Source organism: Dermacentor albipictus, chromosome 9 (assembly GCF_038994185.2).
Source record: "Dermacentor albipictus isolate Rhodes 1998 colony chromosome 9, USDA_Dalb.pri_finalv2, whole genome shotgun sequence".
Classification (NCBI taxonomy): Eukaryota; Metazoa; Arthropoda; class Arachnida; order Ixodida; family Ixodidae; genus Dermacentor; species Dermacentor albipictus.
Window position 1 is genome coordinate 69,399,794 of NC_091829.1, and position 20,054 is coordinate 69,419,847.

The window sequence follows — 20,054 nt, forward strand, 5'->3', positions numbered from 1 at the left end:
TTTCACCGGGAATCCAGTAATCATCACCGTCGGCATTATCTCACCGGCGCTAACGGGAAAACTTGAAACGAAGGTGTACAGTGTTATACAGGGCTAGACAATGTTTGAATTGAGGAAAGCTCAGTATGTAACAGATATGAAAGAACTACTTAGAAATATGAAAGAAAGTAAGGGGGTTTCGACAGTGGTCAATTATATGCACAGGCATAATAATGACTCACAGTGAAGGAAAGTAAATAAGTAGCCTACCAGCTAGCTTGTGGCCGGTATATTAAGCAACATGGCCACCAAGATCGCTAAGCACAAAGTCAGATAGGCTGAGACAATATCGTGTGTGGCGGCAACGGAAAGAAAAAACGGCAGGGAGTAAATGCCTAAGAAGTAAAAACGAAGTCACGAAATAAACAATTGATGACAACTCAAAGGGAAGTTCTCTACTATTCGAAGTGATATCAGCATGTGCTTTGGAACGCGTACTTTAGGGCGAGCTATACACCAAGGAAGGAGCATGTGTTTGCTGCAGTAAAGCAAGGCAATACCTGGAACATGTTGCATTATAATGTGAGGATAATTACACAGCTGTCGGTTTAGGCTCCGCTGACCTACATGAAGCCCTTGGGTTCAACATAAAACATGTCCGCAATAAAGAATACTAAAAGGTGGTTGGAGGTTTGATGGCAGAAATTAAGGAGACCACAAATAACGGGGGCGTACAAAAACGAAGTTCCCAATAATATCCCAGAAAGATCGTTGCTGGGTAATTTCTCTTTTTTTACAGAGAAGCTGTTAAGGGCTACTTTCCCCACTATCATGTCCGCGTGTAGAAAAAAAAATCACGAATATAGTGCAATGCCGGGCCGACCCACGGCGGAGGTGCAGTTCGCCATTAAGGGGCCCAGATACACAGCTTTGTTGGTCATCCTCCTTCACAGAGTAGAAGGGCACTGAATTTTTTCTGTGAAAATTAAGATAGGCAAGACAATCGGCGAAGTAAGAAGAAGCTTGGTGGCACCACCCACTACCCCATTTCAAAGGAGGCGCTCATAGGATCCATCCGTCTGTCCATCCTGTCAGGCATACGTTACAGACATAGTTATGTGTACTAGATACTTATATTTTAAGGAAGATAGAACAAGGTTGACGAGACAACAAATACTAGGCTGACAAGTATCTATAGATTACTTGGTTGGCTCAGGCAGGCTTGGTGACTATTCACCACTTGCCAGGTTTCGAAGGTGATGCTAATAAATCAGCATCAAGAGTTCACACGGTCGCGCTGTTAAGCAAGCTTTGAGACTTTCTGTGACCACACCCACTCAGAGAGCGTGCCGTGTGCAATCATCTTCGCCGCTGAACTCTATATAGACTGCGCAACTACGAAACACACCGTGGCAATACGAAGCTACAACATTGGCGACACTTTAAAATATTTTATTCAGGGCGTACCCGCTGTAGCACGTAACTATCGGGCATGAAGAAAGAGCAAGTGTTTTATGGTGTAAGCCATTTTCCTGTGAGTTGGGAAGGCATCCCAAATTGTTTTTCGCCCAGCAGGAGCCCCACTTTCTGAGCTGCCCCCGGTGGTTAACCCCGGATTTTCCATCGATGGCTCCTAAGCTTTGCACCGGTCGTCTACGCAAATCCACGCCTCGCAGCAGTCAGTGTCCCTTGCGCACTGCGACGACAAACAAAACGCAAAACGGCAACAGTGAGAATACCGCAGCACATTTGCATATAAGGGCAGTGCATATGTTTGTACCATCATTCGTATAATGCTCGAAGAGGTCACGCAAAACAAACTTCTGCTCAAGGACAGAAAAAGAAGACTCCCAAAACGTTTCTAAACTTGCAATTCTATTCACCATGGATGTGGTCAACATCTATTATCATTATCCTAATTAATATATTTCAAGTATGGTGCAACCCGCCGTGGTTGCTCAGTGGCTATGGTGTTAGGCTGCTGAGCACGAGGTCGCGGGATCGAATCCCGGCCACGGCGGCCGCATTTCGATGGGGGCGAAATGCGAAAACACCCGTGTACTTAGATTTAGGTGCACGTTAAAGAACCCCAGGTGGTCAAAATTTCCGGAGTCCCCCACTACGGCGTGCCTCATAATCAGAAAGTGGTTTTGGCACGTAAAACCCCATATATTATTATTATTATTAAGTATGGTGCAGAGCGCAGGTCCCATACCAGAATAACTCTCTTCAGTATTTCCTCTATAGCCTATACTGCATTCCATTCCGGCAAATTTTCTATGCGACCACTCCCGGCCATTTTCCTGCGAAGGTGTTCAACAACAAATCTAAATTCCAACAGGACTTCCACAAGAAGCAACGCAGAGATTTTTTATTTGTTCTCTCCAACAAACATCTTTTTATCTTTCTCTTCGCTCACACCCCTTAGTTCGCTGGAGTTCCGCAACTATGGTTCTTTCCCGCTGGCACCAATTCTCCAACTCTTAAAGACCGCCAATTATCTGTACTGCGCGTTATATGGCCGGTCAACGGCCATTTCTTTTTCTATTAACCTTGTAATTCTTAATGTATCATTGCGCTACGTTTAGCTTGTTCTCTCAAAATTCATATTTAGACACGCAACACTACACGTAGCCTACAGTAGCGCTTTGGACACGCTGGAGCAAATATTCACTTGTGAAAAAGTTCAGCGAACAAATAAAAAATTATTTGCCATTACAGTTAGGTTATAGCCCAAACATCGATTCGTTGTTTTTCTTGCGGTTGTCAACTTCCCACTGCTAGAAATAAATTGACTTGTTCTAGTTTTCTTATGCGAAAGTGTTTGGACATTAGAGGATTACCTTAACGAGAAAACGCGGCGATGCCCGTTTGCTATCCAACCAATGCCACTCTGTTCTCCTCTCTCAAGTTTGGGTCTTTTAAACTCCCAACCTTTCATAATGCTTCCCCTAAGAAGCGCAGTAACTTAGTAACTCAGGGGACCAATTGCAATGCATGCTCACTGACCTGGAGAGGCAAAGCAGAAGAGTGGGTCTAAAAGTTAATCTGCAGACAACTAAAGTAATGCTTAACAGTCTCGGTAGAGAACAGCAATTTAGAATATGCAGCGAGGCACTAGAAGTTGTAAGGGAATACATCTACTTAGGGCAGGTAGTGATGGCGGATCCGGATCATGAGAAGGAAATAATCAGAAGAATAAGAATGGGCTGGGGAGCATTTGGCAGGCATTCTCAGATCATGAACAGCAGGTTGCCATTATCCCTCAAGAGAAAAGTATATAATAGCTGTGTCTTACCAGTATTCACCTACGGGGCAGAAACCTGGAGGCTTACGAAAAGGGTTCTACTCAAACTGAGGACGACGCAACGAGCTATGGAAAGAAGAATGATAGGTGTAACGTTAAGGGATAAGAAAAGAGCAGATTGGGTGAGGCAAAAAACGCGAGTTAATGACATCTTAGTTGAAATCAAGAAAAAGAAATGGGCATGGGCAGGATATGTAATGAGGAGGGAAGATAACCGATGGTCATTAAGGGTTACGGACTGGATCCCAAGGGAAGGGAAGCGTAGCAGGGGGCGGCAGAAAGTTAGGTGGGCGGATGAGATTAAGAAGTTTGGAGGCACGGCATGGCCACAATTAGTACATGACCGGGGTTGTTGGAGAAGTATGGGAGAGGCCTTTGCCCTGCAGTGGGCGTAACCAGGCTGATGATGATGAAGAAGCGCAGATTATTGAGCAGTGAGGTTTGGCACCTTGAAGCAAACAGTGCTAGTGAACAGCACATCCATAGAGTTTCTGACTATATTACCTAGAAGGAAATCTGGCATTACCTCGCTGTGGTATGAATGGGAATGCCGGTATATTGTGGCTTCGTATTGGCATCCTTCCCGGAGAGCCAGGACACCTTGAAGACGCGCCTGGCAAGCACCCTTCCCTATGTCACAATGATTCATTCTTACGTGAAAAGGTCATTTAGCTTTATTTCACACAAACACGTTTTGTTTAATAATGGAAACTTTTTATTACATGTACAACTATATGAAATGTAGAAAGCGTCAGTGGGCCGCATAAGTTGGAGAACAGACAAGATTCGCGCTCGCTTTGGAACAGTTTGTCGCCCGTTGTCGCTTTTCTTCGCCTGGTTATGCATTGTAGGTTAGTAAACTTCATTGGATGAGGTAGTATGGTTCAATGAAAACCTTTTCAGAAGATGTTACTTTAAGCACTCGTTATTTCTGATAGCAGTATCCAAGATTTAGACGAAGCCTCTTACAAAACCAGCCAACACAAGCATCACAGATGCACATACCATCATTCCCATGACAGCACAGCGCCCCTTAGAGAAAACTCCCATAGACGCTGGCACCAGATTTCCTCTACGAAGTTACGAAGCCAGCAGAAGTCCGCTGATGGGTTAACGACTTTGGTTAGCCGATGTAAATGCTAGGCTGATTGTGAAAAATGAAATGTCGTTGTTTCAATCTAAAATATTACCTTTCGTTTACAGACGATATCAGCATCCCCCACAAAATTTGCCCGAGACCTTCCGGTTTCATTCCGATCCGCTTTTTGGTTGCACATCGTGTGCTTGTTTTTCTTAGCTTGCAGCGTATAATTTTTTTCTCGATCTTTGCTCATGAATTATTTGTTCAAATCCGCCCCCCTACTTTTTTTTTCTTTTCTCCTCATTCTTACGCTGTGCTGATTGCTTCGCTGGAGCGCATATTGTACAGGGGTCAGGGCCTAAGTCAGGCGCATGCTAGCGCCTTTAATCCGGACCCTTCTGGTTTTTTATAAGCAAACTGTAAAACTTGTGAATAAAAAGAACAGTGCCTCTTAGAGTTATCTGTGCGGGGAAAGCTGCCTCTTTAAGCACGCAAAACCAGTGGCGTCAGTGACGTTAAAGAACCTAATTGGCTGAAGCATCTTTGCAATTTGTGTTTGAGTTGAACAGCGCGCATACATATTTTTTCGTTGTTATTCTTATGTCGGCACCGAATAGAGACAGTGTGACCAGGAACCTGCGAGTCAAATATCATTCCCTTGCAGGCAGTTTTGAGGCTATAATTTCGTACAACAGATACCTCACGTGGTTCATCCGGGTTTCACATAGGCCCTTATAGTATGTCCCACCTATGACTTCACAGACCAGCGCGGGACAGCGACGTTCGACAATTACGAATCTTTTAGCAATTACGAAACATTTAGCAAATAATACTAATAATCATCAGCAGCAGCAGCAGCAGCCTGTTTGCGCCCACTGCAGGGCGAAGGCCTCTCTCATACTTCTCCAACTACCCCGCTCATGTACTAATTGTGGCCATGTCGCACCTGCAAACTTCTTAATCTAATCCGCCCTGCTAACTTTCTGCGGCCCCCTGCTATATACGCTTCCCTTCCCTTGGAATCCAGTCCGTAACCCTTAATGACCATCGGTTATCTTCCCTCCTCATTACATGGCCTGCCAATGCCAATTTCTTTTTCTTCATTTCAACTAAGATGTCATTAACTCGCGTTTGTTCCCTCACCCAAACTGCTCTTTTCTTATCCCTTAACGTTACACCCATCATTCTTTTTTCCATAGCTCGTTGCGTCGTCCTGAATATATGTAGAACCCTTTTCGTAAGCCTCCAGGTTTCTGCTCCGTACGTGAGTACTGATAAGACACAGCTATTATACACTTTTCTCTTGAGGGATAATGGCAACCTGCTGTTTATGATCTGAGAATGTCTGCCAAACGCACCCCAATCCATTCTTATTGTTCTGATTATTTCAGTCTCATGATCCGGATCCGCGGTCACTACCTGCCCTAAGTAGATGTATTCCCTTACCACTTCCAGTGCCTCGCTACCTATCGTAAACTGCTGTTGTCTACCGAGACTGTTAAACATTACTTTAGTTTTCTGCAGATTAATTTTTAGACCCACTCTTCTGCTTTGCCTCTCCAGGTCAGTGAGCATGCATTGCAGTTGGTCCCCTGAGTTACTAAGCAAGGCAATATCATCAGCGAATCGCAAGTTACTAAGGTATTCTCCATTAACTTTTATCCCCAATTCTTCCCAATCCAGGTCTCTGAATACCTCCTGTACACACGCTGTGAATAGCATTGGAGAGATCGTATCTCCCTGTCTGACGCCTTTCATTATTGGAATTTTGTTGCTTTCTTTATAGAGGACTACGGTGGCTGTGGAGCTGCTATAGATATCTTTCAGTATTTTTACATACGGCTCGTCTACACCCTGATTTCGTATTGGCTCCATGACTGCTGAGGTTTCGACTGAATCAAACGCTTTCTCGTAATCAAAGACAGCTACATATAAGGATTGGTTATATTCCGCACATTTCTCTATCATCTGATTGATACTGTGCATATGGTCTATTGTTGAGTAGCCTTTAAAGAATCCTGCCTGGTCCTTTGGTTGACAGAAGTCTAAGGTGTTCCTGATTCTATTTGCGATTACCTTAGTAAATACTTTGTAGGCAACGGATAGTAAGCTGATCGGTCTATTATTTTTCAAGTCTTTGGCGTCCCCTTTCTTATGGATTAGGATTATGTTAGCGTTCTTCCAAGATTCCGGTACGCTTGAGGTAATGAGGCATTGCATATACAGGGTGGCTAGTTTTCTAGAACAATCTGCCCACCATCCTTCAATAAATCTACTGTTACCTGATCCTCCCCAGCTGCCTTCCTCCTTTGCATAGCTCCCAAGGCTTTCCTTACTTCATCCGGCGTAACTTGTGGGATTTCAAATTCCTCTAGACTATTCTTTCTTACATTATCGTCGTGGGTGCCACTGGTACTGTATAAATCTCTATAGAATTCCTCTGCCACTTGAACTATCTCATCCATATTAGTAATGATATTGCTGGCTATGCCTCTTAACGCATACATCTGATTCTTGCCAATTCCTAGTTTCTTCTTCACTGCTTTTAGGCTTCCTCCGTTCCTGAGGGCATGTTCAATTCTATCCATATTATACTTCCTTATGTCAGCTGTCTTACGCTTGTTGATTAACTTCGAAAGTTCTGCCAGTTCTATTTTAGCTGTAGGGTTAGAGGCTTTCATACATTGGCGTTTCTTGATGAGATCTTTAATCTCCTGCGATAGCTTACTGGTACACTGTCTAACGGAGTTGCCACCTACTTCTATTGCGCACTCCTTAATGATGCCCGTAAGATTGTCGTTCATTGTTCCAACACTAAGCTCCTCTTCCTGAGTTAAAGCCGAATACCTGTTTTGTAGCTTGATCCGGAATTCCTCGATTTTCCCTCTTATCGCTAACTCATTGATCGGCTTTTTATGTACGTTTCCTCCGTTCCCGCCTCAAGTCTCGGCTAATTCGAGTTCTTACCATCCTATGGTCACTGTAGCGCACCTTGTCGAGCATGTCCACTTCTTGTATGACGCCAGGGTTACCGCAGAGTATAAAGTCTATTTCATTTCTAGACTCGTCATTCGGGCTTCTCCACGTCCAGTTTCGGCTATCCCGCTTGCGGAATAAGGTATTCATTATCCGCATATTATTCTGTTCTGCAAAGTCTACTAATAACTCTTGTCTGTTATTTCTAGTGCCTATCCCATATTCCCCCACTGACTTGTCTCCAGCCTGCTTCTTGCCTACCTTGGCATTGAAGTCGCCCATCAGTATAGTGGCGGATACATGGCGGATGTTAACTCGTCCTGCCCGTCCTATAATCGCTGCTTCGTCGCTCTTCCGTAGGTGCGTCCGACAACCGCAGCGCAAATGAAGGGCACGTAAAAGAAGAGAAAAAAAAAACGCAATACGCACGATATATTTACCGCTCTAGTTGAGAACAAACGTTCCGTAGAGGTAGAAGGTATGATTCGCTGCAAAGCGCTGAAGAGCTCACTTATATAAGCAGACCTCGTTAAAGGTGGGTGGTCCACTTACATGGGCGGTCTATACTCTCTCGGTTGTCTGCTAAGCTGAGACATCGGAACACCCAACGAATACAGCACAGCAGACGATGGAGCGAGTGCTATGGCAAAGCGCTGTAATGTCCCGCTGCCAAATAACCACATACTGCGTTAACAAACCTGCACCTCCCGGAATCGAAACCGAAGCAGGTTCGTAGAACCTCTATCGTAGTGCAGTACTACAATGTGTTAATGGTTTCATAAAATGAAATGTTTTGGTCCCCCGTCTCAACACGTCCTAATAAGTGTGAACTAACTAGTCCAGCGGCAAGTAGTATAGTGCTTTATTTATTCGCTTTGAGGCCCGCTAGTTAATTTTCACCAGGGTTTTCATGTCCAGAACGTTGTAATAACGCAAAATATGGAATGCGCTAATTTTTCTCTCGATAATCCTGCAAGCGTAGCAATTGAAGGCCCAGTCCGGCACGGACAACACAGCCTGCGGAAATACTTTAGCTAAAAAAATTAAATTATGGGGTTTTGCGTGCCAAAACCACTTTCTGATTATGAGGCACGCCGTAGTGGAGGGCTCTGGAAATTTCGGCCACCTGGGGTTGTTTAACGTGCACCTAAATCTAAGTACACGGGTGTTTTCGCATTTCGCCCCCATCGGAATGCGGCCGCCGTGGCCAGGATTCGATCCCGCGACCTCGTGCTCAGCAGCCCAACACCATAGCCACTGAGCAACCACGGCGGGTGATACTTTAGCTACCACCGCCACGTTGAACCATGTAATACAATGCTTACCGCCTGTGATAAATTGCTGCATGATTTCCAAAGGCCTTCCACAGCATTGCGCTCTTTTGGTAGGCGAGGCTCCGGTGTTGTCATCCCTCGCTTTAGTAAAGAAAAAACATGAGCGTCATTTCAAAAAGTGCTGATCACAGTGGAAATGACCGTCCTGCGGGTTATAAATTTCAGGCACCAGTATTGACTCCTTTCTTACTGTTTATTAGCATCGTTATGACAGCTCATTGTTCCTGCATGTTGCAGAGTGATGTGCTTCTATATCAGGCACGTACCCAGGATTTTCTTTTTTTTTTGGGGGGGGGGGGCAACCCAAGGTAACTTTTCTGTGAAAATGAGGGGGGGGGTACCTTTACTATTACAAATATGAATAGCACCCAGCGTTCACCATAAAAACGCGTAAACCCACAAAAGAGAAATGAAATAAGGTGTATTTTACAGGTACGCCTGTGCGATACGCCTCTCCCTTACTTGGCAAACAAAGAACCACGTCAAATGGAGTCGCGTAGGAAAGAAACGCAGGAATAACACTGCCAAGAACAAGTACAGAAGTGAACGTGTAACATAAATATTGCTTTAGTAGAATAGTACTTTAAGAAACAGCAGTTGACAACAAAGGCACACGGAATGCGAGGAGTTGTGTTACTCCGTCAGCCAATCACATAAGCAAACAAAATCGTCGTAATGCTGCCTTTTCAATATGGCGTCGTACTTGATACCTCGGGAGCGTCTGCTATTCTTCAAGAGCCTTTTCATCGGCTGAAGCAATGAGGTGTGCAACAGACATGGACAAAATGTATGGAATCTGAGCATTTCACTCTTCAAAATCTGCTGTGCAGTTCATTTCACTGCTGAACCCGTTTTACTCATGAAACTTCACTGCCAACTGAAGTGAAACTTCACAACGAATAGTTGCAGCGAAGCGAGCATGTTATTGCAGTTCAATGATGAATTAGGCATTCGCCATTCCACTATAATAGGCGAGGGGAAAGGTATTAATTACGCGCTAATAATTTTATTTTTGTAGGTACCGCCTTATTTGGGTAACAGAAAGTTTGAAGTACGAATTATTTGCAGCCTCGCAAAGGAGTAGTGGCTGGCGGTTATGAGGGCGTGGGGGGGGGGGGGGGGGGCTTCATTGCATACTTAAGTGGAAGGTTTAGCTCGGGTGCTCCTATCTAAGTATATGTAATGTAAAAGGAGAATTCGTTTTTCTCGGCAACCACTGCACCAAATTTGACAAGCTTTGTTGGATTTGAAAGAAAAACTTGAACTCCAGTGACAGTCGGCTTCAAATTTTTTCTTTAGATTGTCAATGTTTTATTAAAAATTGGCAGAAATCGAAAATTGTCCGAAAACGTGACTATCAAGTTTGCAACTCTGTCTTTCGCCAACGAGAAATGATATCACAATTCTGTAAATTACACCTAATAGTACATCTAAAGCGTACATAATTGATATGCTACACATGATTCTAAAAAAAATTGTAAAATGAAAATACAGTTTTTGCAGAACCCTTGTAAATAACGTAATAAATTCACATAAAATATAAGATGACACATAAAATTCGTCCGCTTTGAATGGTCTAATGGATGCCGTTTACAGAACTGCGATAGCTGTTCTTGATGCAGAGCTATGGATTTGTAAACTTCTTGCTTCTATCTTTTTTTTTTCAAACTGTGGAATATTTGAAAATCTTTTAACAAATTTCAGGCCCTAAATCGAAATTCTGCTTCCAACAGTCACTATAGTTTAGCTGTCTCTCTGAAATCCAACAAACTTTATTAAAATCAGTCCAGGGGCTATCTCAAAAAAAAAACGTTTATGTGTTTTACATGTATTTTAATAGGCCGCGTTGGAGTGGGGCCGAGCTAAAGCTTCCTCTTAAGTTGTATCCGACTATAGTAGCACTTTTTTATTTAGCTCTGGAAGAAATATACAGAAATATATATTTGCGGAACAATCACAGTTGTTTTGGATCCCTTGTTTACTGCTCTAGCGAGTGTCACAACCGACTCGTGTTGCTATTTGGGAAGTTACGTAACGATGCGTGGCCGCCAATCGCGTACAACCGCGTATGGCGCAGGAAGCTGCGATTCTACACGTACTGCGCCACCGCGGAAGGTTAGAAAAACACCTACATAAGCACAGCAGAGAACTGGCAACGTTAGGCGACTCGAATGATAACCGTAGAAGCGTCGTTCAGAACACACGGAATTGTCCTCCACTTCCGGCGGCGTTTTCTCTACTTCCTTTTTAAATAAAAAGATGTTGATCCATAAATATTATCATAAACAACGGTTACAATTGTTAATTTTCGCTTTTCTTTCCTGTTTGGCTGTTGCCATAGCTCTCTCCCTTAGGAGACCGCTTAATTTCTCAAATCCTTGCGACTATTGTTTCCAGTTGGCAATTTTGCACGAAAAGAGCTGTAGAATTAGGGGCAACCCAGAAGAATTAACGGGTGACTGTCATATTGCCTATGAGTTCAAGGGTTATTGCAGGGATTGATGATGGATGTTGTCTCGCATCATTTTATTTTCCACCTTATCTAACCCATATCACGGGCATATTGTTCCGAAGATCTGTCAGAGTTGCGGCGAGCCATCACTCGAGGAAATAATGGAACAAAAAGAAATGTTAAAGGCAATTGGTATTTTCTCTGGCCGCAACTCGTTCCACGTGAACACAGACCAGCTGACCACGAACTGAATCCCTTTCCTGGCCTCGGGATCAGCCTAAACGAGGAAGGTTGAATATACGAAGCAACAACGATGGGCGTGACCTTTGAATAGACGGTGACAACTAAATACATCTCGAGTTAATCGCGCGGGCACCGAATTGATGAGGAAACTGGCCATAACATCCCAGGAGACGCCGATAACTGCCGCCATCCAAAAGGAGTGGGAAAGGCAGCAAAATGTTGATCGCCGCCGAGATAGCTGTCAAGCCTCAACATTAATTTGGCGGCGCTTTAAGAATGTGTGTGGGAAATGGTGGCGTGGGCGGGGAGGGGAATGCGTCTTAATTTGGGGGCGGGGGGGAGGTCCTTCGTACGTTCCTGTTCTGCATATATATATATATATATATATATATATATATATATATATATATATATATATATATATATATATATATATATATATATATATATATATATATGTCTCTTTTTTATTTTACTACGCCTTGCCGAAGATGCTCAGAATGAACAGTATGCGCAAAAAACAAGGCACGTGTACGTGAAAAAACTAGCCATGCTAGCAATCGTGATTTCGTAGATTAGCTCTTGCTTGGTGCTAATTGCAAATGGCAATTTGGAAAGGAAAATACTTTTCGAAAATTGACAAGTTCGGCCCCCAAATGCGCACAAATAGGTGAGAAGAAAGGAAAAGTCGGTTTCATACCGCTTCAGCCATTGTCTTCAGTGCGGGAACGAAGAAGAGGCTTCCCACAAAAGTCCACAGCAGCAATGTCATTTTCAGGCCTTTTTTCATCACAGACATATTCTGTGCACACATGAGAAAATTCTCAAAAACTGATCTACATGGTAAATATAGTCCTCATTTGCATACAAAGCAAAAGTAGGCATTTGTATAGTTCTTGTACATATAAATCAGGCTCGTATTTCATCTTGAATTGCATTACATCATCAAAGTTTAACTTAAACAACACCAACATTTATTACGCAGCACTAACATTTAACATTTTCATAACCCGATCGACTTCAGCGATTCTTGATGTGCCCACTCGAAATATTGTGAGTCCTCAAATATTATCTGCGATTGTTTCGAGTTAAACGATGATGGTGTTTTACTAGGGGTTTCGCTATACTAACGACGTCTGACACAAACAGCAGCCGCGACACTCGTCGAAGTGTTGGAAAAGTCACTATGCGATGACCTTGGGCTACAAGGTTTTTTTTTTATTTTTAGCTGCACTGACTTTTTTTAATTGCCTCTGGCACACAGAACACTTCTAACCTTTTAGCTAAATTTGCCGATGAGGTGGCCGCTACTTCTACGAGAAATCGAAATTCTTAATTGAATCAACATATGGTCACACAAACGAACTATTTAATTTAATTCGTGGCGTAGTGGTTTATATATCAGGCTTCAGTGCTAGAGGCCCCGCGTTGGAATCCTGCCGTCAGACAATTTTAATAATGTTGATTTAATTATTTGACACGCAGGTAATGCCGGAATGACGAAGTTTCGGCAAATTCGTGTGCCACCCATCATTCCCAACCGGACAGAACTCCTTGGCTCACAGCTCCCACAGACGCTAACGCCAAAGTTCCCTATGATAATTGTATTAAACTATACGGGCACCACCGGCAATATTAGAGCTACAACTCTAGGTCTCACGTTACAGTTGAAACTATTAGCCGCGCAAGGAAAACGTAGCGTTGGATTCTCACGACTGACCTTTTCTTCGAGCCCGCTCTGCTCCAAACTGCGCAGTGTCCTGTAGAAGTGCTGAAGGGCGAATGTGCTTACGTGTTCAGTATCCTGGCCCCACCGCCTGTTTTCGACGCTGCTGCGGGGTTATGAAAAAGTGAAACTCACCCTAAAAGGGGCGCATGAAAAGCCAGTGGAAAATTAAGCCAGCTATAACGATACTAGCGCAATAGAAGGCGCCTCGTTTACGAGCGAACGTTATTGCATGGAACAAAAAGGTCTGCCCGACGTTTCTCTCTGCGCATCGTTTCGCGTGCATGCTTTGTTGCCGCGTTTTATTAATTGTGCAGACTTTACGCGCGTGTTCGCGCACGAACGTTACAGCCACCGCCTGCTGACTCAGCAGAAAGAGCAAATCCACGTGTCTCTCCTTTACGGGCGGGATTATTTTGCACGCCTTAAAAACTCACACATGTTGCCACTCTTACAGATCCATTCAATACATTTTGTTTATTGTAATATAGTAGAATTGAAACAACAACAAAAAGTATTGGTGCCGCGAAGAAAGTATCTTCCTGTAGACTGACTCCATCGTCAAAGTTGTTCGAATATTGTTGCCTTTTCCCAATGAGTATCGATAAGACCTGGATGATCCTTTTCGCGCACTTGGTGAGTATACCTAGTGTGGCCCACAGTGTTTCTGCCTATGAGAACGTTTTCGAATGCTAAGAGTCCTACATCAAATAAAGCGAAAGTCAGACATCCACCCAATGGTAGCAGTTACTACAATAAAGACCCATACTGGTTCCTTGAAAGAAAATCCTCGCAGTTGAAGAGTTTCGAAGAATTTTTCTTCAACTGCGAGGCATTTCTTTCAAGGCACTCATATGGGTTTCCATTGCAGCAACTGCTAGGATAGGGTGGATGTCAGATTTTCACTTTATTAATTACTTCTCTCCACCTTGCGGTTTCCTGCGGAACTATTACGTCGAATCCTATATCTGTTCGCAGGGTTAGGTGTTTATTGTATACTGCAGGAACATCCCAACATAATCGGGGTCTCTGTCCTCCGCAACCACATACGCATGCAGGGGTGACTTCGAAGAGAAGAAACGCTGTGTGCAGCCTCGGAACAGCAGTTGTGCGCAGTTTAATTTCCTAGGAGCAGTGGCGAAAATTCGCCATAATGAGTTGGTCACCAACTCATGTCGTAGAAAAGGACGGTGGTAATGCTTGGGTTATGTCCCAATAGGAAAACAATGAGAAATGCATCTATTGGCAAGCTTGTAGCTGAAGAGCCCCCTTCGATTGCGCGACTTCCCTAATAATATTTTTTCCACTAAAGTACTTCAAGGCTACCTCCGTGTCATCATATTATTACGATATTATCACGCGGTGCTCAAGAGACGAGCCGCCGAGAAAACGACGATGAAGTTGGTCTGTGCCCTTGGCGCGAGCGAGTGTCGGCCTGGCTCTCTGGCTCTAGTGTAAATAGCCTGTAAATAGCCTCTTTCGTCTGTGTCTTTTCACACGTAACATTCTGGTGGAGGTTAGCGATCCCCGTCCTTCACCACGGAACGCGGAAGTGGTCGGTACATGGAGTTTGTCACCATGCATCCCGGTGACGAGCCCACCTCTGCAATGGCTTCGGCTTGTCCGACTGCTCCACTCGTCACGATTGCGCAACATCGTGACCTTGATGTGTTCTCGGGCTTGGAGAGAAAGGACGTGAACGAATGGATCAATCTCTATGACCAGGCCAGGGCTAATAGCAGCTGGGACTCAACGATTATGCTTGCCAATGTCATCTTTTATATCGGTGGCAACCCACGTGTGTGGCACCAAACGCATGACGACGAGATAACCAGTTGAAACAGTTTCAAAGAAAAGCTACGGGAACTGTTCGGCTACTCCATTGGGCGCAAGGTTGCCGCGAGAAAGGCTCTTGCGTCTCGTGTTCAGACATCTACAGAGCCATACGTTTCATATATTCTCGACGTCTTGGCTCCATGCCGCCATGGTGACGATGCTATGTCTGAAGCAGATAAAGTGGCGCATGTGCTAAAAGGCATCGCAACTATGCCTTCAATTTGCTTGCTTTCGGCAACGTCTCGACTATTGACGCCATCGCAAAAGAATGCCGTCGCCTTGAACAAGCTAAGAGCCACCTTATCTCACACCACATCATACGGCTACCCAACACTGCTGCTGCGTCGACATGTGAGGGTCGACCGCGTCAGACAACCGCCTGTGACGACGTCACCCCTATTGTTCGCCGCGAACTCGAGGCCGCCTGATCGCCATCTTTCTCAGCGACGCCTCCCGATCCGCCAGAAACCACGATTGCGATGATTCAGGCCGTCGTCAGACAAGAATTTGAGAACATGGGTCCGAACTCCGTGTGTTCAGCTTCTCAAACCAGCGTTCCCCAGTTCTCTAGCGTCCTTCCTTGTGTAGGGGTTGAGGGACGGACTTCGGGATGAAAACCCAAACTTGGGAGTATTTATTCTACATTATATACAGGGAGGTGAGCGACAAGTATCAGTAGTACAGACATTACGGGCCGGCAGCAACTCGGACGCTGCGGCCCGCGGCAAGAAGTTCGGGAGAGGTGAATCCGGGAATCAGGGAATGTCCCAGAATGCTCAGGTCTCTCTGGAAGGCTTCTTATAAGCCCTTCGAGCACTGTAAGTCACGTCATGTTTGACCAATGGGAGAGTCCGCTCCGATGACGCCACTTTCAGCCAATGGTAGGCGCCCGTGTCGCGGTGTCACACCTGGCGGCTCTCTGCGGTCTTGCCTCGCAGACTGGCAATGCACTTCTAACGAGGAGAAGGGGAGGGCCGCTCATGCTCCATTGTCGGATGCCCACCTGCTAATCCCGGCGGCGCACGAACTTGTTGGCACGTGAACTTGTTGCCTTAAACTTGTTTGCTCGGCCGCTCCTCTGGAATGCGCTTTCCTGCTTCTACATTCCTCAATTAGCTGTGCTGCAATCCGATGTGGTCTGGAGAACTCGAAGTAATCGCAGGAAACAGCTCCATATCTAACACTTGTCCCCGGCAGTCTTTTCTTGCCACATCTCGCCGCATCCCGTCCGAATGGCGTACCCCTGATGACAGGCCGATCTGCTTCCACTGCTGTCGTATCGGCCACGTAGCTCGTCACTGCCGCAACCGATGGCCACCACATCCTAGGGCATACGCTGCGGCTTATTCCCACACATTTGGACCTTCTGTTCCCTATACCACCCGCCATGAACCCACTGCCGCTGATGCTCCTGCTCCGAACATTCGCTACAGCCGCACCCCTCACCTCAACGCCATCAGTCTGGTTCACCCCAACCTTGTCACTTCTCTTCGCCACCTATCGCCTCCCGGATCCAGCCGGAAAACTAGGCCCTGCAGCTTCTGGAGGTGAAGCTGCGTTGTCGACCCTGCCCTCAAATCCTCTGCTCACGTTACCTACGAACCAAAACCTTCTTGACCGTTTACGACTATCCTGTCACGGCACTCATCGATACAGGAGCACATGTTTCTAATATGAGTGTTGCCTTCCGACGACGACTGAACAAGCTCCTCACCCCAGCGTCGGCACGCGTCGTCCGCGTTGCGGATGGCGGTGCTGTGCCTACCGTCGGCATGTGTACGGCACGTGTCAGTATCGCCGGTCTTCTTCACCGTGATCGCTCATTGCCCCCACGACCTAATTCTCGTCATCGATTTTCTCTCCGCGCATTCTGCTCTTATTGACTGCTCTGCCAGTACCCTTCGCCTTGAGTTGCCGATTCTCACAGAACCTTCTGACGCACCCCAGTGCCGCCTACGCCCCACCGGCTTTCTTCGCCTGCCGCCAAAGTCAATAGCCTATATTGAACTGTTGTCTTCCCCACCAGTTCCTGGTGGCGAGTACCTTGTCACTCCTCTGCCCGACATTCCACTACAGTATGACCTTACCGTGCCTCACAGTATACTTACTATTACTGCGAACCGCACTCGCATACCTATCTTTAACTTTGGATTGGCAAAGCAAATTCTACCGCAAGGTATTAGAAGAGTCAGGGTCGTGAACAGGGTAACGCGACAAGCTGTCAGCGTCTTCGCACAGGCGGCCAGGCTTGTACGAAACGGAATACCAAAATTCTTGTAGCCTCAAAGCCCATCGACCAAGCCGGCCTGGAGGATCTTTAGCGATGAGAGCCAGCAGAGAGCATGATGGTCAGTGACTACGTGAAGAGGGCGACCGTAATATGCACACTTACGAAAACTGCATCTTTTGTGTTTTTAACGTTTCGGCCGTGGCACGGCCTTCATCAGAATAAACACAAAAAGAAGCGCACAGCCACTTTTAAGGGCATGCGCACGTGGGCATAATCTGTAGTACATGCACGTGTACACTTGCAAATAATAGAACAAGAAAGTACAGCAGCAAATATAACTTAAGCATGATAAATGATATGCATGAAATATCATTACGTGTCACGATGATTGCACATGAAGTACAAAAGAATATCGATTGCGACATGGCAAAACTGATTTGGCATGCTTTGTCAATTCTCTACAAGAACATAGATATCAAGATACGGCAGAAAGGCACGACATTTTACCTACGCTTTCGTTGATACGGGATGACACAGTGTTAAATTTATGGAGTAGAAAGGATCTTTGTACTTCTCGATTATGGTGCGATTTTAAACCTGATTGTATTATGGTTACACTGATATTGTCAAACGTATGACCTGGCAGTCCAACATGTTTAGACAATGGAATGTGTGGCAAGTTGTTAACGTGTGCTTTGTGGTTATTGAACCTGACACGAAAAGATGCTTCGGTCTGACCGATATACTGCATATGACACACTGAACATGCAAGCAGATAGATGACGTGAGTGCTGTCGCAAGTGAAGTCGCCGTTGATTTTACCAGAAAAATTGGATGCCGTGCTTCTAGCAGTCTTTGATGTGGTCCATCTTTCAAGTGTGCATCTTAGTTTCTTCAACTACCTATGCACCGGACCTACAGAACTTCTCATTGAAGTAAGGATTAAAGTAAGTAAAGCAGAAGGATTTCCAGCCTGAAAGCAGTCGATCCGTAGAATAGGTAAAGTGATATTTAAGAAAACATCCACTATATATATATATATATATATATATATATATATATATATATATATATATATATATAGTGGATGTTTTCTTAAATATCACTTTACCTATTCTACGGATCGACTGCTTTCAGGCTGGAAATGCCCGAGAAATGGTGGCTCCCAGATGGATCCTCCTGGGGGTGCTTTGCATTTGGATGCCCTTAATGACGTCTAAAGAGGTTCGGACCTGCTCGTATTTCGTCTCCGCCATTTACTCAAACCCCCCATTCTAGCAAAATGGCTGTCCGTTGTATACTTTAGAACTACGATCTATAGTAGCCAACGCTGTCGTCTGACGTTACCCGCGCGCGACGTTTCTCGACATACCAGCCGCTTTCCTAATTGCTACTGCGGGTTGGAAACACCCGCACGTAGGCCCTCCAGCTTTCGTCACGGGTCAAGCTATCCCCATGTACGTGATTACGCATTTCCTCCTCGTTTGAGGCACGAGCGCACCTGTTATCGATGTGCACGTGCACATTCTGCCGTGCGGAAGAGGTCTAGAATTTGCTGTTCAGGCACTGATGTCAGGAAAAGGGACCTCGAGTTCAAGTGCATTCCTCAAAAAAAGACGTGTAGTGAGATGGCCAGCTGCATGCAGAACTCTCTCGCCGCATACAAAATGCCTGCTCGTCAGCCGAAACAAAGGTAGCGAAATAAATACAATACAATCTTTATTGTGCATAATGGAAAACAAAGCACAAGAAAGCAGAACGACGTACCGTGCTGCTTGTCAGGTCTTCTTGCTGACGCACAGTTTCGCTGGGGTAAGAGCGCCGCGTTCAAGCCTGTTGCCACACTGCACACGATCAAGGTTGTTTCGGCGGCGCTTGTATCTCCAGTCATCAAAAAAGTGTAGATTCGAGACAACACTGTTATTTTCACTGGGCGAGATCTACACGGCAGTGATGGACGTCAGACAGTGTTCATCTACCTTGAGCAGTATAATCAGTTTAGTTACCTGAATCGATTTAATTTGTTTCTTTCAGATTATCTGATGGAACATTTTACAGTTGCAGAGCTGAATAATAAGTCATGGCCTAAGACACGTAACCTTTATTGCAAAAGCAGCACCATTTTCTGAGAAATTCTTCGCCCGGGTTGGCCGCAAAATGCCATGGCATACAACACTGCATTCATCCCAAAGTGAGAGACCAGCGTATTTTGCCACAAATTTCAGCACCCATGTCGAAAGTGACGCAATAATGGCGTCCAGTGGAAGCGAAACGCAATGCAAGGCGGATTATGTGATGAAGATGAAATTAGTAAATTTTTCAAGGTATAGCTGCGATGAAGTCCCATTCAAGCGAGGTTTATTCGCAATCGTTGTCTTCGTCCTGAAAAAGTGTCTAACCAGGGGCGCTATGACGTAAAACTATTCCAAACTTTTCTATTCCCATTCTGTAATCAGCCTCCCGCGATTGGTCAAACACTTTTTTGGACCTCCACCCCTCCGCCTGTCTGTCACGCGACGTCACGAAAACCGCGATATCGCCCCATCTGATATGACTTGTATACACTGATTATGCATAATTTCACCGAAATAAGAAAAATAGTTATTTCTGATTCGACGTCTTTTCGCCATTAGACCCCGGCTATTGGTCAAAAGTTTTCAGACTGCACCCACTTCACCTTCCTTTCACGCGACGTCACAAATCTGCAAAAACTCACCGCGTCAAAGTGACCTGTACGCATTAAAGAGGCATTAATATGCCGAACAAAACTGAATTTTCTTCTGAATAGCCGCAGGCTGCCCCGTTCCGAAAGTAATAAAAGATGGCTGCCGCCGATCGCTCTGGCACTAGCTGCTCGCCCCTACCGGTGAGCATGAGTTTATGACTATAA

At 45.2% G+C, this 20,054-nt stretch overlaps 1 protein-coding gene and 1 long non-coding RNA gene across 15 annotated transcripts in view; one reads left to right on the top strand and one right to left on the bottom strand.

Moving 5' to 3' along the window:
- Positions 1 to 20,054, top strand: part of LOC135908575 (E3 ubiquitin-protein ligase Topors-like) — a 323,708-nt gene that overhangs the window by 237,301 nt on the left and 66,353 nt on the right. The window lies entirely within an intron of this gene.
- LOC135908573 (uncharacterized) lies at positions 1,416 to 13,252 on the bottom strand. Its single transcript, XR_010566355.1, has 4 exons — positions 13,093 to 13,252; positions 12,073 to 12,174; positions 8,669 to 8,758; positions 1,416 to 1,675 (listed from the first exon to the last, which is right to left on the bottom strand). It is a non-coding gene; the product is annotated as an uncharacterized lncRNA (long non-coding RNA).